At 35.5% G+C, this 16,578-nt stretch overlaps 1 long non-coding RNA gene and 2 pseudogenes across 2 annotated transcripts; 1 reads left to right on the top strand and 2 right to left on the bottom strand.

The window, feature by feature from the left end:
• Positions 1–924: 924 nt before the first annotated feature.
• On the bottom strand, positions 925–2,824 carry LOC142547666 (putative arabinosyltransferase ARAD2; annotated as a pseudogene).
• A 717-nt stretch (positions 2,825–3,541) lies between these two features.
• Positions 3,542–5,292, bottom strand: LOC142545845 (uncharacterized). Of its 2 annotated transcripts, none has more exons than XR_012820372.1 (2): positions 4,657–5,292; positions 3,542–4,433 (listed from the first exon to the last, which is right to left on the bottom strand). It is a non-coding gene; the product is annotated as an uncharacterized LOC142545845 (long non-coding RNA). The 2 variants fall into 2 exon arrangements; XR_012820373.1 differs by having other exon boundaries at positions 5,124–5,292.
• An 8,527-nt stretch (positions 5,293–13,819) lies between these two features.
• Positions 13,820–16,049, top strand: LOC142545843 (GDSL esterase/lipase At1g29670-like; annotated as a pseudogene).
• Positions 16,050–16,578: the final 529 nt, after the last annotated feature.

The raw sequence follows: 16,578 nt of genomic DNA, 5'->3' as shown, positions 1-16,578 counted from the left end.
TGCAGTATATAATGACTGCAATATATATCTATATATATATAAATTACATGAATGTTGCATTTTTTATTTATATATGTATATCAGTATATGTATTAGATGTGATGAAGTAAATGTCTGGTGATCTCAAGAGGCAGTCAAACAATATTTAATTCAGATCCATCGATTTAATTCAGATCCATCGAATAAGAATAAAATAAAATAATAAATTGTCTGTCCACCCAAAGAGAATGTTCGAGTCATGCTCTGAGAACTCCCGCTCGACTTAGCATCCATTCCTCTCTCTTTCCGAGCATCCACTGTTGGATCCTCCCATACGATAGCTCGATCCTTCAAAAATGTCAGAGCACAAGCTATGATGCTTGACAATTCATCCTCATATTCGGTCACAATATAGTCCTTACTACCAAGAGGAATGTGCAGTCGAGAACCTCCATCGGTAATCAATGCGTGGCTGTATAAAGATTCAAATCTTGGCAAGTACTCTCTCTGGATATCCTCCGTGTATTCACGCCGAATGTCTGAAAATGGAGCCCATATCCAAGCTCCATCATTTTCTAGATTAGATGAAACAGACAGATTGTGGTCACCTTTGAGAGAACTGTTTGCATCAGAACCAGTGGACTCAACTTCAGTAGCAATTGATTCCGTCTGGACAAAATTGCCCTCACCGGAGTTTCTCTTAATATCATCAAAACAATCTTCAGAAGTAGGTTTCACCAAGATATCAGGAACCGCTGATCCTTTTTCATCCAATTCATCTATGGAGCATGAATCATCTTCTGTGGATCCTTCAACCGGTCCATGAATCGGAATGTCTTCAATTGGAAACTCAATGGAATCAGTACATGTGTCAAACTTATTTTCAGCTCCAGAAGTATATTCGGGAGGACTGTCAGAATTTTCAACAGCAATCTCATTTGTATCAAAGCATCACCAACTGCTACGAAAACTGAAAATTCATCCTTCGAATGGGAGTTCTATGTTGTCACTAACAATGACTGGTATACAGAGACTCTGGATGGCATCAAAAAGCCTACATGATGTACGCGTGTCTCCAGCTGAGTGCAAACAGAATTCTGATGTCCTCATTTCCTTTATTGACGGCTCCTTCCAGGTGGCATTGGGGAAGCCTTCTTCTATAATGACTCCAGGTTCATTGATCAGTAAATCCCATAATTTCTGTCGAACAAGTCCACCCCATATAGCAAAAATAAGTTGATAGAAGTTTTGGACGAGCATAAGTGGATGGCAATGATTGTAATGTGATTAAATGATCAGCATATAAAGAACGAATATCAGCAAAAGCAATAGTTGCAGAGACAAATATCGGGTTAAAAAGAGCAAGGAAACAAATGTTCTTCAGACAGATATTTCAAGAATGACGTCGTAGTCAGTAGCTCAGCTGATGCATACCATTTACAGACAAGTTTAACATATATTCGGAAATATTAATAATAAAAAAATTAGTCAGTAAGTCATGAAGCAACATTTTCAAGTTCCTAGCAAAGAGGACATTACTAACCCGATGCCTATGCTTGGCTATTTTGAAGTAAAGAAGAGTGCGCCTTTTCTCGTTTTCCAAAATGTGCAGCCTCGGAAGTAAATAGGAATACGGCACAATGACATCTTTCAGCACTGAGTGTGATGCATCATCAAGTCAGATGAGTTCTCGTTGGTTGATTTGGAGTCGAGTGGCTGAACCAGCCGCCAAAATCCACCACAAGGAGTACTGCTGGTGCAATTTCATCCTTGACATGCCACATAGCAACAGGGTCTGCCAAAGAATGCTTCAAGTTTTAAAATAACCTGGCAGTTCAGAGGCTAAAATATAAGCAACTAATGCATGCAGTACACTTATCCCAAGTTCCCAAATCAATGAAAATATATCAATAGATGTCTAACAAACCTGCAGAACTAGCACAAACGTAAGAAAAATTTTCAGGACAATGAAAATTACGATTTTGAGCCATTTATGATTGCAGAATTCATGTTCGTACGCTTGACATGAAATGTGACCGATAATCACAATCCAGTTGAAGGACAAGCATAAAAGAAAAATCAAACAACCTACTCATACACCAATCCACATAAGAACACAACAGGTCAGAATAAGAATCCAACCTCGGTTTTTATCCATCTTGCTATTTGTGCTATTTAACTTTATAGTTTTGCATCGGAAAAAATACAAAAGATCATATGTTTAAGTAATCGCTATAAAAGATGTCCAACTTGGCACCCATGCCAAAATGACTAAAAGTAAACTTTTTTATTCATATTCCATTTCTATGCGCGTGTGCCGCATGCAAGCTCGATCTATGCTCATTCTAGCTTTGTATTTATGTTCGCAAACCACATCGAACAAAGGCTATGGTTCTAATCCTCGTCCGATTATCTTGATACACCTAATTTATTGCTTCAATAAACTCCAATGGAATCCATCATTGCTATCGAGCTTTTCAAGCAGCAGCAGGATGGAAATTAAACGAAATGGAGACATTAATAACATATATACAATAACACTTTGGTATTTACCGGTGACAACAAAGACATGATCTCTGCCACCAGACTTCTGCCAAGCCTCTAACTTTCTAACCATAACAATCACCATTCTTTGCCTCTTATAATCCTCATTCTCCTCAAACCTGTTTCTAAACACACCTTTATTAATCAACAGCTGCAATTCAGCACTTAAAGCTGCGAAAAACGGAACGAAGATCACATCAGGCTCCCTGTAATCGAAAACCCTTCTCCCGAAAGACTTTCTTTTCACCTCTTCGGGCGCCAATAAATCTCCCAAGATCCAGTACTCCGTGCTGTACTGTTTAAATTATTGTGTTTTCAGTACAAGGAAGGTGTTTTTCAAATCATTAGGCAAAAGGGTCTTTTTTATTTCGTTGTCTACTTCGCTTCCAATCCTTGAATCGGAGTTCAAAGCTCAGTATTTTTTCTAAGAGGCCATAGTTGAAGGATCTGGAGAAAATGTAGACATTGATGGATTCCTGTTTGGAGGACAGGGTAATTTGGTAATTCAGAGGAGGTTCTGAGTTAGTGCTGGAGTTCCAGTAGAAGAAGGCGAGTGAGAGAACGGAGAGGGGAGAGACAGTCAAAAAGAGGGGTGGAGTTTTTAATGCCATTGGAGTGGATTTCAGCTTTGATTTGAGACGATGCGAAGGTGTTTGCATCAATGCCCTCTCGTCATGTTGGATCCGACTGCAAGCCGCAAAGGTCTTTTTTTTTTTTTTTTTTCCACACACACAACATACTGTTTTTACTTGTGGCCATTTTTTTTCGATATCACCATATAATTTGGAATAATTCAATTTGAGGTAATTGTTTCTAAAAATAATTACTACTGTGATTAGAAGAATAATGTGTGATTGTGACACTTCACTTGAACTCAATACTCCAATAAAAGAATATTGACAGAATTTAAAACAAATCGGAAAAAAACTTAGGCACATCGAAATTATAGTTGGAATAATTTTTTACTCTCTCCAAAGTTTTCATAATGTGTCTATATATGAAATAAAATAACTGGAAATAAAAGTTGTACAAGTTCATGGCAAAAATGAACATCTGAAAAATTGACTGTAAAGATTTTCATGGGCAACCATGAACGATCAAGACATCAAATGCCATAAATTGATAACTAAAGTGGGAAGAAATCTATTCATGTTTAATTTCTTGATGTTATCACAATACTTGGTATATGTCCGAGCGCTTACACTAAACAGGGAATATAAACAATTTCTACGAAACTTAGAGCCCTGCTAAGTCCTCGGAGCTCAGAAGCTCGCCATGGTCTTCATTTTGAACGTTTTCTACACTCGATTGGTGGACTAAAACCCCAGAACAGCTGCATCAAAATTCCAGTCTCCAACAAGACAATTTCTACGAAACTTAGAGCTCTGCTAAGTCCTCAGAGCTCATAAGCTCGCCATGGTCTTCATTTTGAACGTTTTCTACGCTCAATTGGTGGACTAACACCCCAGAACTGCCGCATCAAAATTCCAGTCTCTAACAATGTCCCTTCTTACGGCACGGCTTCTGACAAGTCTTGGAGTACCTGCGACCTCAGAACTACTCGGAATGGAAGGTTGGGGCATCACCTTAGATGATGTGACACTTGGATTAGCTCTAGGGTGTGGAAGTGATGTCTTCCTGGTCAAGCAATTGGCAATAATATAACATCTTCCTTCATTGTCTGCACTTGAAACAGAGTAGCTAACGAATGGGATGGACTTTTTACGCTGTGGCATACAAGACATGCCAGACTCACGTTGATCAAAATATGCTGTCCTTCGATGCTACAAGGCAATCGAATAAGAAAAGAACATAGGTTCTTTTCAACATCGAGCTACTAGGAAAACAGCTATTGTAAGTTACTTGTCAGCCATGAAGATCAACTGTCAACCCCGAGGAGATGGCACCAGCTTTCAACCATATACAACGTTAGATAGACACTCGTGAATAAATGATTACTATTTCAAGACAAAATAACACAAATTTCTTAATCAAACCCATGCATCATTCAAACTTTCACATCGTCGATTTCTAATGCGATTTGAAGATCACTGAACCAATAACACCACAATCCCCCCCCCCCCCCCCCCCCCACCCACACCCACACACACACACACACACACACACACACACACACGTTTTCCCACCAAAAGAGTGCATCAAAGATTAGCTTGACACAACACTTAACAATGAAATCATTAATCTAGAACCCCTAGACCTTAAATAAGAGATTCAAACACAGGAAAGTCATAAAAGTTCAGTCTCAAACACAATTCTTGAGAATCAAGAACCCTATTTCAATGAATGACAAACAAGAAAGTATTGATCTGGATTCCCTCCGCAAACACCAAAATTTTCGGTTTCATTCATCCCCATTTGGAAAAAAGCTAGCAATACTACTTTTCTCAAAATGGGTATGACAAAAAAAACAGCGATTGACAAAGGTTCCAAATTCAAGAAGTATAATCTCAACAAATAACTGATCAAATCCATAACAATCAAGAAACAGAGCAAGACCCATATATCCAGAAAAGCCACTACACAATTCAATCAAGATGAAAGAGAAAACAACAAAAAACGAGGGATCTAATTAGACTAACCTGAAACGACTCTGGGGACATGTAGTTTGTGAGTTGTGTAATTAGTTTTGAAAATTCCAGAAGCGTTGAATCCTGAAATGTAGGATCTTGCACCTCAGTGACTACATATATAGTTTAGCACCCGAGTGAAGAATCGAACGAAAATTGTTCTGACATATATTCTTGTAAATTTTGCTAAAGGAAAAATTTAGGTAAAAAAGTAAAAATCTCACCCTCTCAAAATTTATCAAATTACACACTTTATAATATTTTTCTATCTACTGAATTGTATCAAATCTTTACAAATGGAGACCTATTTATAGGATTTTTTTAGAAAACAATCCAAAAACAATTTCATCATTACATACATCATCACACACTAATTTTCAATATTCAACACCTAATTTTACATAATTTTCAACATTCAACATTATAATTTTCAACACAAATATTTTTCATATTTTCAACACTCCCCCTTGTGATGATGATCATGATACGATGATGTCTTCATTACGTGATTTTGTACTGCCTCGTTAAAAACCTTACTAGGAAAAACCCATTGGGATAAAAATCATAGTAAGGGAAAAAGAGTGCGGTCACGTAAACTCCCCCTCATGTTGACATGAACAATTCTTCACAAATTTCGTAGATTGCGCATCCCAATATTATATATGTGCTTTCTGAATATTGTCGTAGGAAGTGTCTTTGTGAAGAGATCTGATGAGTTTTCACTTGATTCAATGTGACGAACATCAATACATTTATTCTTCTCAAGCTCCTTGGTGAATGCGAAGAACTTAGGAGGAATATGTTTAGTTCTATCGCTTTTTATGTATCCTTCTTTCATTTGAGCTACACATGCAGCATTATCTTCATATAGTATCACAGGCTTCTCGTCGAATGATAATCCACATGAGATTTGGATATGTTGGCTCATTAATTTTAACCACACACATTCACGGCTTGCTTCATGTAGTGCAATAATCTCGGCATGATTTGATGAAGTTGTTACAAGCGTTTGTTTCTATGAACGCCAAAAAATTGCAGTGCCTCCACGAGTAAATACATATCCAGTTTGGGAACGTGCCTTGTGTGGATCAGATAAGTATCCAGCATCGGCATAACCAATTATACTTGGATTAGCATCTTTTGAATACAAAAGTCCCAAGTATGTCGTTCCTCGTAGATAACGTGTTGGAACTTTTCAAGTTCGCAATCTTGATTTTGATGTTAACAAAATTTGTTATTGTGTTTCTAACATATTTACTCAAGTGTGAAGTTGCAAACACAAGAAGCAAGCTGAAACTGAATTTTGCACAAACTGAATTTCTGGCGAGCTTCGGTATTTTGATGATATCTCTCAACTGGATTATCCAAATGACAATCCGCCAACTGGACTGATTAGAAAACCCAATTTGAAACAAATCGTATCTCACGCTAGTTGGGCAAAATCGGATGTTATCATGGTCTAACTGATCGCTCAATTACCGAACTGATCAAACGAAAACAGCAATCAGTTGAGTTTGAGCAGCTGCGGTATTTTGGTCATATCTCTCAGCTCGGTTATCGAAATGAAGCGATTAAGTATGCGTTGGAAAGATAAGACGATGATCTACAAATCATCTTCGGAAGTCAAAGTCTGAATCAAAGCTTAAGATGCTGATAAATGACGATGAAGTTACTGGTTCTGCACAAACTGAAATCAGCTGAACCAACTGCTGACCAGCTGACCAACCAACTGAACTAAACCAGCTGCTTACCAACTGAAACTGAACCAGACCAGCTGAAGACCAGTTGAACCAGACCAGCTGAACTGAACCAGACCAGCTGAAGACCAACTGAACCAGTTGAACTGAACCAGACCAACTGAACCAGTTGAGTTGACCAATAGAGAAAATGTCCAGCAAGACGAATTTGACCGTTGCAATTCCAGAAACAGTACATAAACTTCCAACGGTAATATTCTTGTGTCTAACGTATATATCAGTGTTGGAGCCTATAAATACAACATATTGAAGATCAAACAACAGCTTTTGAAGTGGATTAAAAGCATGGACAGTTAGCATGAAGATATCAACTAGTTGAGAGCACAAGCCCTTGTGTGAGGATACATTTGATATATACACTGTAAATAATAAATTCCTCACACACAATCACTCACACATATACAAGAGAGTTGAACTTCAAAGATTAGTTGAGTGAATCTTGCACAAAGACAATAAACTTGTGTATGTAGTCTTTGCATATGAGACATTAAACAATATGCTGATTGTGAGGTGCTGCCTACAATCTTGAGTGCTATGAGTTCTAGTTGGGTGCTGCCCTTCCGGAATGGGTTTGTACAAGTAGTTGTATAAATCAAAGTCTTCTAGTAGATCATTCCCAAGGGGAAGAAGGGGTGACGTAGGAGTGTTTGAAATCTCCGAACATCCATAAACAAATTCGTGTCTATTTGTTTATTGCATTTACTTATCATTTTCACTGTTTTAAAGATGCATTGTTGAAGCATTTTATGTCTTCTTCAAATACCAAAATATTGTATACCAAGTGTTTGATAAAATGCTTCAACTAAATATTTTAACTCATTCAACGTGCATATATTTTAAATGGTTTACAAAATATTTATTCGGTTTCTACGAAAGATTATTTCGAGTATTTTCCACTTGGTTTGAACACCAAACTCGATTTAATTCATCGGTGTTCAATATTTCAAGAACCGAGCTATTGTAGCTCAACGATTACCCCCTAACCGATCCTATCATAACGGAATATATGTTTAATTCCGTTCCAGTGTCTCTTTGTTGGATATGTGCTAAATCTTGCCAACAAATTTACGGCAAAAGATATATCAGGCCTTGTACAATTTGTAAGATACATAATGACACCGATAACACTTAGATATGATACTTCTGGACCAAGAATATTTTCATCATCTTCACATGGACGGAATGGATCCTTTTCTATGTTTAATGATCTAACAACCATTGGAGTACTTAAAGGATTTGATTTATCCATATTAAAACGTTTAAGGATCTTTTCTGTATAATTTGTCTGGTGAACAAATATTCCACATTCTTTTTGTTCAATTTGTAAACCCAAACAATACTTGGTTTTTCCAAGATCCTTCATTTCAAATTCTTCCTTCAAGTATGACACAACTTCTTGAATTTCCTTATTCGTTCCAATGATGTTTAAATCATCAACATATACAGCAATAATTACGTATCCGGATGTTGTTTTCTTAATGAAAACACAAGGGCATATTGAATTATTTACATATCTCTTTTTCATCAAGTGATCACTTAGTCGATTATACCACATTCGACCGGATTTCTTTAACCCATATAATGATCTTTGTAATTTCACAGAATAACATTCTCTGGGTTTTGAACTTTGTGCTTCAGGCATCTTAAATCCTTCAGGGATTTTCATATATATATTACTATCAAGTGATCAATATAAGTAAGCTGTAACAATATCTATAAGACGCATTTCTACATTTTCAGATACCGCCAAGCTAATCAAATACCGAAACGTAATTGCATCCATCACGAGAGAATACGTTTCTTCATAATCAATTCCAGGCCTTTGAGAAAAACCTTGCGCAACAAGTCGAGCTTTATATCTTACTATTTCATTTTTCTCATTTCGCTTTCGAATAAAAACCCTATTTGTATCCAACAGGTTTTACACCTTCAGGTGTAAGGACTATAGATCCAAAAACTATTACGTTTATTTAGCGAATCCAATTCAACCTGGATGACTTCTTTCCATTTTATCCAATCCTGCCGATTTTTACATTCACCAAAAGATTTTGGTTCATAATCTTTATTATTTATGATGTCGATTGCCACATTATAAGAAAATATATCATCAATTTCTTCTATATCTTTTCGGTTCCATATTTTTCCAGTATTAATATAATTGATAGAGATTTCAAGATTCTCATCAGTTTGTGGTTCTGACAGAACATTTTCATCATCGTGTGTTTCTTCAGGAACACCATTCTCTATTTTGTGATCATCATGTGTTTCTTCAGGAACATCATTCTTTATTTTGTGATCATCGTGTTTCTCTATGAATTTTCTTTTTCGAGGATTTTTATCCTTGGAACCGACTGGCCTTCCACGCTTCAGGCGTTTAATGACATCATGAGTATCTTCAATTTGTTTCTTCGGAATTTCAATTCGAGCAGGGGCATTTGCAGCATATATATATGATTTAGTTACTCCTTTTGTGTCTGCAAATTCATCTGGTATTTGATTTGCTATTCTTTGCAAGTGCACAATTTGCTGTACATCTTTTTCACATTATTTTGTTCTTGGATCCGGATGTAACAATGATGATACATACCATGTAATTTCTTTTTCGGTATGTTTCTGTTCTCCCCCTAACATTGGGAAGATTTCCTCATTAAAATGACAATCAGCAAAACGTGCTGTGAACACGTCGCCTGTCTGAGGTTCAAGATATCGAATGATTGATGGACTATCATAACCGATATAAATTCCAACCTTTCTTTGAGGTCCCATTTTCTTTCGTTGCGGTGGTGCAATAGGCACATACACCATACATCCAAAAATTCTCAGATGAGAAATGTCTGGTTCTTTACCAAATGCAAGCTGCAATGGGGAGTATTTATGATATGCACTTGGTCTGATACGAATTAATGCAGCTGCATGTAAAATTGCATGTCCCCATATAGAAATAGGGAGCTTTGTTTTCATAATCATTGGTCTAGCAATCATTTGCAGACGTTTAATCAATGATTCAGCCAATCCATTCTGTGTATGTACATGAGCAACATGATGCTCAGCAATGATTCCCATAGACATACAATAATAATTGAAAGTCTGGGAAGTAAATTCACCAGTATTATCAAGTCTAATTTTCTTGGTTGTATAATCGGAAATTGATTCCTCAATTTTATTATTTGAGCAAGTAATCTTGCAAATGCAACATTTCGAGTTGACAATAAACATACATGTGACCATCTGCTGGAGGCATCAATCAATACCATAAAGTATCTGAATGGTCCACATGGTGGATGGATTGGTCCACAAATATCACCCTGAATACGTTCAAGAAACATTGGTGATTCAGTTTGGATTTTGGCTGGTGGTGGTCTTATAATAAGTTTTCCAAGAGAGCATGCTTTACATTGAAACTTATTATTCTGAAAGATCTTTTGGTCTTTCAGCGGATGACAATGTGTATTTTCTATAATTATTCGCATCATTGTTGAACCAGGATGTCCTAATCAATCATGCCAATTGGTTAATATTGAAGAATTATCAACTACCATATTTGATTCAATGGGACTTATATGTGTATAATGCAATCCAGTAGGGAGCATTGGTAGTTTTTCAATCACATATTTCTTTCCTGATTTATATGTGATAAGACACATATACTTCTCATTCCCTTCATTCATTGTTTGAGTATCATAACGATGGGAATATATATCATTAAAACTCAACAAATTTCCTTTTCGATTGTGGTGAATATAAAGCATCATTGATCAAAAATTTTGTACAATTAGGTAACAAAAATTGTGCTTTACCACATCCTTTAATCAAGTCTACAGGACCTGATATTGTATTCACCGTTGTTTTTGTTGGTTTTAGTTCCAAGAAATATATTTTATCTCGGAGGATAGTGTGCGTTGTACCACTATCGAGTATGCAAACTTCAGCTTTGCTCATAGCATTTTCCATATTTGAACTTCAAAAAAAATATGCAATGAAATAAAATTACTGATAATACATATGTAAATATAGCACATATCATAATTGTACAATAAAACATTATTATATGAATACATGAAAAATAAATTATTGTACATTTATATTCTACCATTATATTGTTCATTTTCAGAGAAATCATTGAGAAAATCTGTAGCATCATTATTGTTCATTTCTATCCCACCAACATATTGATCATTTCCAGAGAAATCATTCATAAAATCAGCAGCATCAAAATGAGTTGAATCACTCAAACGGTCACTTCGTTCAGTGAAGTTGGTCTCTTTTTCTTTCTCCTTTATCGATTCTTTATAGAGCTTGCAAAGGTGCTCAGGGGCTCGACAAATACGAGACCAATGTCTTGGAGTGCCGCATCTGAAACAAGAACTTTCAAATCTTTTCGAGTGATTTTCATTAACACTCATGTTCTCATGATGCCTTTTCTGTGGATGGTTCGTGACGCCCTTTTGAGATGAGTTATAAAAATAACTATCTCTATTATTTTCAAAACCACGACCACGACCACGACCAATTCCACGTCCACGTCCATGACCACGACCTCGACCTCGACCTCGACCTCGACCTCGACCTCGACCTCGACCTCGACCAAAACCTTGTATCTGGATTTGATTTTGGTTTCCAGGTTTAAATTCATTTTTACTCACAGCATTTACTTCTGGAAATGCTGTTGATCCAGTGGGTCGGGACTGATGATTTCTCATTAATAGCTCATTGTTCTTTTCCGCCACAAGAAGACAGACGATGAGTTCAGAATATCTCGCAAATCCACGCACTCTATATTGTTGTTGTAAAGTTATATTTGATGCGTGAAACGTGAAAAATATTTTTTCAAGCATTTCTGATTCTGTAACCTCATGTCCACCAAAATTTTAGCTGCGAGATTATTCGATACATCGCTGAATTATAATCACTGACTTTCTTAGAATCTTGGAATCTTAACATATTTCATTCATCACAGGCGGTCGAAAGTATAACTTCTCTTATATGTTCAAATCTTTCTTTCAATCATTTCCACAGAGCCATGTGATCTTTTTCGATGATATATTCATTATTTAAACCTTCATCGAGATGTCGACGAAAAAATATTATAGCTTTTGCTTTTTCTTGTGATGAAGATATACCATTTTCTTTAATGGTCTCGCTTAGACCCAATGACTCAAGATGCATTTCTACATCGAGAGTCCATGACATATAATTTTTTCCTAGTGATGTCGAACGCAACAAATTCGAGCTTTGTCAAATTTGACATGGTGGTACTAAAAAATTACGATGTATTTTATTAGTTAATGAATATTGCAATACAAAGTAATAGATAAACAACAAGTACAAGCATTTGTAAAAATAAAGAAAACACACGAGAAGGATATTCTCCGATAAATAAAAGGCTCGTGAGTATGATAACCAAAATAATTAAAAATAACCATGAGAAAGTCATCTTCTTTTTTTTTTCAAAAAATTTGATGAAGAATAATTTTTAGAGAATAGGAGAAAGTTGGAGTGATTGAAAGAGTTTGTGAGATCATATTTATAGGGCAAAAACTAGCCGTTTTGTTACCGTTTATGACCGTTGGTGTACAAAAAAATAAATGTATGTATTTGTATAATTTTATGGTAATAATATGGTGTATATAATATTAGTCATAATTATGTATATCATATCACATTATTATAATGAAGTGTCATAAGTTATTTTGTTTAAAAACCTTATAGGCTTTTATACTTGTCGTATCCCTTACCGGGAGTGTGGGATGTCGTCTTAACATCCTCCCAGGATTTATAACAAGTTTTTGAAAATTTTATTTTTATTATTTCTAATAATAACATTATATTATATATTAAATATATATACAATAAATAAATAACAGTAAAATAAATATTATTACTTTTGTTACATTTTTCTTCTGTTTGGAGCTTGGAAAAGTATGGAGGACTTTTAGAGCTTCGTGCTGATAACGTGTTGTGAAAAAATAAAAATTTATGGTAAAAAGTAAAAATCTCAAACTCTCAACATTTACCAAACTACACACTTTATAATATTTTTCTCTCTACTCAATTGTATCAAATCTTTACAAATGGAGACCTATTTATAGGATTTATTTGGAAAACAATCCAAAAACAATTTCATCATTACATACATCATCACACACTAATTTTTAATATTCAACACTTAATTTTACCTAATTTTCAACATTCAACATCATAATTTTCAACACAAATATTTTTCATATTTTCAACAAAAACAATAAATATTTGTCAAAAAACAGAAAAAAATAAGACAAATATAAGTAGAGTAGGTTTTTTGTGAAACGATCTCACGAATCTTTTATGTGAGATGTGTCAACCAATAAAAAGTAATATTCTTAGCATAAAAAAGTAATATTTTTTCATGGATGACCCAAATAAGATATATGTCTTATAAAATATTATCCGTGAGACCGTCTCACACAAGTTTTTGTCCCAAATAATATATTTTATTTCGGTTTGGTTCATTTTTATGGAAAATTTTGGTAGATTTACGTGTAGTAAAAAAAATGAATTAATAAAAATAATTGATATGAATATATCTAATTTTATTTAGAAACTCGATTTATTTGATTTACACATGTAAATCTGTCCCGAATGATCGCACTAATTACTGGTGGGGATGGTACGTACAACATGAGAAGCACTTCACGCCACACGTCACTCTGAATTTGCAACTCACTGCCTCGTAATTAATTGTCCAAACTACTCACTGCAATAGCATTAAACGAGGTTGAAAAATATAATCTATATTGTATCAATATAATTTAAATATTTTAATTTATTTTTAGAACAAGTCAAATGTCAACACGAGTCCAAATTGAAGCTTTGACTTAGTCATACGCCCAAATATTTGACCAATTGCTTATTTGGAGCACAAAAAAAGTATTACTTCCGTCATTCATCAGGACAACAAATAACAAGAAAACTCTCTCATAATATTTCATACGTTTTTTCCTCAAAAGAAAGAACAGTTGAATTTTTTTCTTCCAATTTTTTCCTCTCTCTGTATAAAATCCAACACCCAAGCTTTACGTATACTTGTCTTCGAACCTAAATTCTTCAAAACAGAAGAAGAGCACCCTTCCATTTGCTCAATGTCCCAAACAAGACCTCGAAATTTCACACTTCTTTGTTTCTTTCTCCTCCCTTTGATATTTCCATGCATAGCCATACAACAGAATGATAACACCAAAATCAAAGGGATGTTTGTTTTTGGAAGCTCTCTTGTTGATAATGGGAACAACAATTTCCTTCCAAATTCCATAGCCAAAGTTAATTACTTTCCTTATGGAGTAGACTTCCCTCTTGGCCCTTCTGGTAGATTTACCAATGGAAAAAATGTGATAGACTTGCTTGGCCAAAAACTTAACCTTCCAGATTACATCCCACCATTCTCCGATCCTTCAACTAATGGGAGTAAGATTGTAAATGGGGTCAACTTTGCTTCTGGTGGTTCTGGAATATTGGATGACACTGGTGCACTTGCTGTAAGAACTTCTTTTCAACTATGTTATTAATGCTTTTGTCATGCAAAGTTTTACTTTTGAGTCCTTGGTAAAAGTAATGTGTGTACTAACATATAACAACTGAATCAAGCAAAATTTAATTTCTATGACTTTCTTTTATTTTCCATGGCTCCACAAGATTAGTCACTTCGGTTTCTAAAAGCCAATGGGACATTAATTTAGTTTTTTAAAAAATTTGATGCTTCCCCGAACTTAATTTGCTGAATCAGAGCGGTCGCTATTTACTGCTTAGGTTTGACTTCTTGAGTTCCTTTGCGATCGGTTGAATTTATTGTGATCATGTAAAAGCTGTGGGATGCTACTGCCCACTTGTCGATCACCACTCGGCAAATTTAATTTAAGAAGTTGGGTTACATCAAATGTATATATCAATGGAATAATTTCCACATGCACTGTTTCCATATGGTTTAATATCTAATTAGTTTGAGGGTTTGCAGCAATAATTTATGACAGATAAGAATCAGGTAAATATTTTTGTACCCAATACCACACAGGGAAATGTGATCAGTTTGAATCAACAAATAAGAAACTTCGAGGAGTACACACTGCCAGAATTGGAGATTCAATTGGAGAACAAAAGCAAAGAAATCCTTCCTCAGTTCTTGTTTTTGGTTGGAACTGGTGGAAATGATTACTCGCTCAATTACTTCAGTGGGCTTATCCAACAGCAACACCAGCATCGAAGCTTTCACTGCCAATTTGATCACTGCCCTCACCCACCATCTCATGGTACATACTCTTTTTTTCTGTCGAATTTGAGGGGATTCATGAGATAGTTTGAACCCTTGGACCACTAGTCAAGGCGAACGGAGGTGGACTTCGGAATTCTGATAAGGGATGAATTGAGTAGTCCCCGCCTTGCGCCTCTAAGAAAATGGTTCACGGTTCTTGGATCGGTTGGATTTTCAATTTTGATATTTTAAACATTAAAGAAAACCATGCATGATAAATTAAAGTACTTATTTTATTAAGGTAATAACCTCACTTTCAAATGACATGCAGAGGTTGTACAATTTGGGTGCTAGCAAGTTCGTGTTGATGGCAATAAATCCCAATGGTTGTAGTCCAATGGCTAAAGCCAGGGTTCCGACACAAGAGGGCTGCATTAGGACATTGAATCGAGCGGCTCACATGTTCAATGCCAAGTTGAGGAACTTGGTCAATGCCATGAGGCCACAAATGCCTGGTTCTAACCTTGTTTTTGTCAATTCATACAAAGTTATCATGGATATCATAAGACATCCTATTTCAAGAGGTAGTAATACATTATACATCTGATAACACATGCATGCGTTTGTTTATTGATGTTTGTTGTTCATGCAGGTTTTGTGGATGCAAAAAATGCTTGCTGTGAAGTAAGCAAGATAAGTGAAGGTGGGAATGGGGTTCTGTGCAAAAGAGGAGGATCCATCTGTGAAAATAGGAGTGAATATGTGTTTTTTGATGGCTTGCATCCAACAGAAGCTGTCAATGTTGTGATTGCAAATAAAGCCTTTGAATCCAAATTTAAAGCTGAGGTCTACCCTTTCAGCATCTACAATCTCTCACAAATTTAATATTTCTTGTCTTCTTGTGTAACTTCAATTAATTTCCCTCGATCGTATCTATGAAATGTTAAGTAGTTCAAGGTATGATTTTTGCTATTTCTCATCTCCTACTTTGTCTTATCTATGAAATGTTGAGTAGTTCAAGGTATGACCACTTCCTCGTTACAAAAATAACCTTTATTTTAAATTACTTTACAATTTATTTCACATATATCTTATTTTTTTAACTCGCTTACGAGATAATAAAATTAATCCAAAAACTGTTTGAGAGAACTGTCTTTCGAATTCTTAATTGGTGGACACATTTTTTTGACTGATTAATTAAATATTTGTTAACACGCACATTACGCATGCCCGATGCTTAATAACTATTTAAAGATTTTGAACTGGAGATTCTTGAAATTTTAGATAAATTTTCTAAATTAGATATAATAATACTCTGAAATTTTCTCAAACAATATGAGCTCCATTGATGTCCCGGGATGACCCGGGTCATGGATAATGCCCGGGTCAGGGATATGGTATATTCCTCATTCCTGGGTCATGGATGACCCGAGGCAATGGAAATATTTGAAAAGGAGCCTGGATCCCGGAGGACCAGGGACACTGCAGG

The sequence above is a fragment of the Primulina tabacum genome, chromosome 5 (genome assembly GCF_025594145.1).
Source record: "Primulina tabacum isolate GXHZ01 chromosome 5, ASM2559414v2, whole genome shotgun sequence".
Taxonomy (NCBI): domain Eukaryota; kingdom Viridiplantae; phylum Streptophyta; class Magnoliopsida; order Lamiales; family Gesneriaceae; genus Primulina; species Primulina tabacum.
The sequence above is the reverse complement of the archived record's forward strand: the minus strand, read 5'-3'. Positions and strand labels throughout refer to the sequence as shown.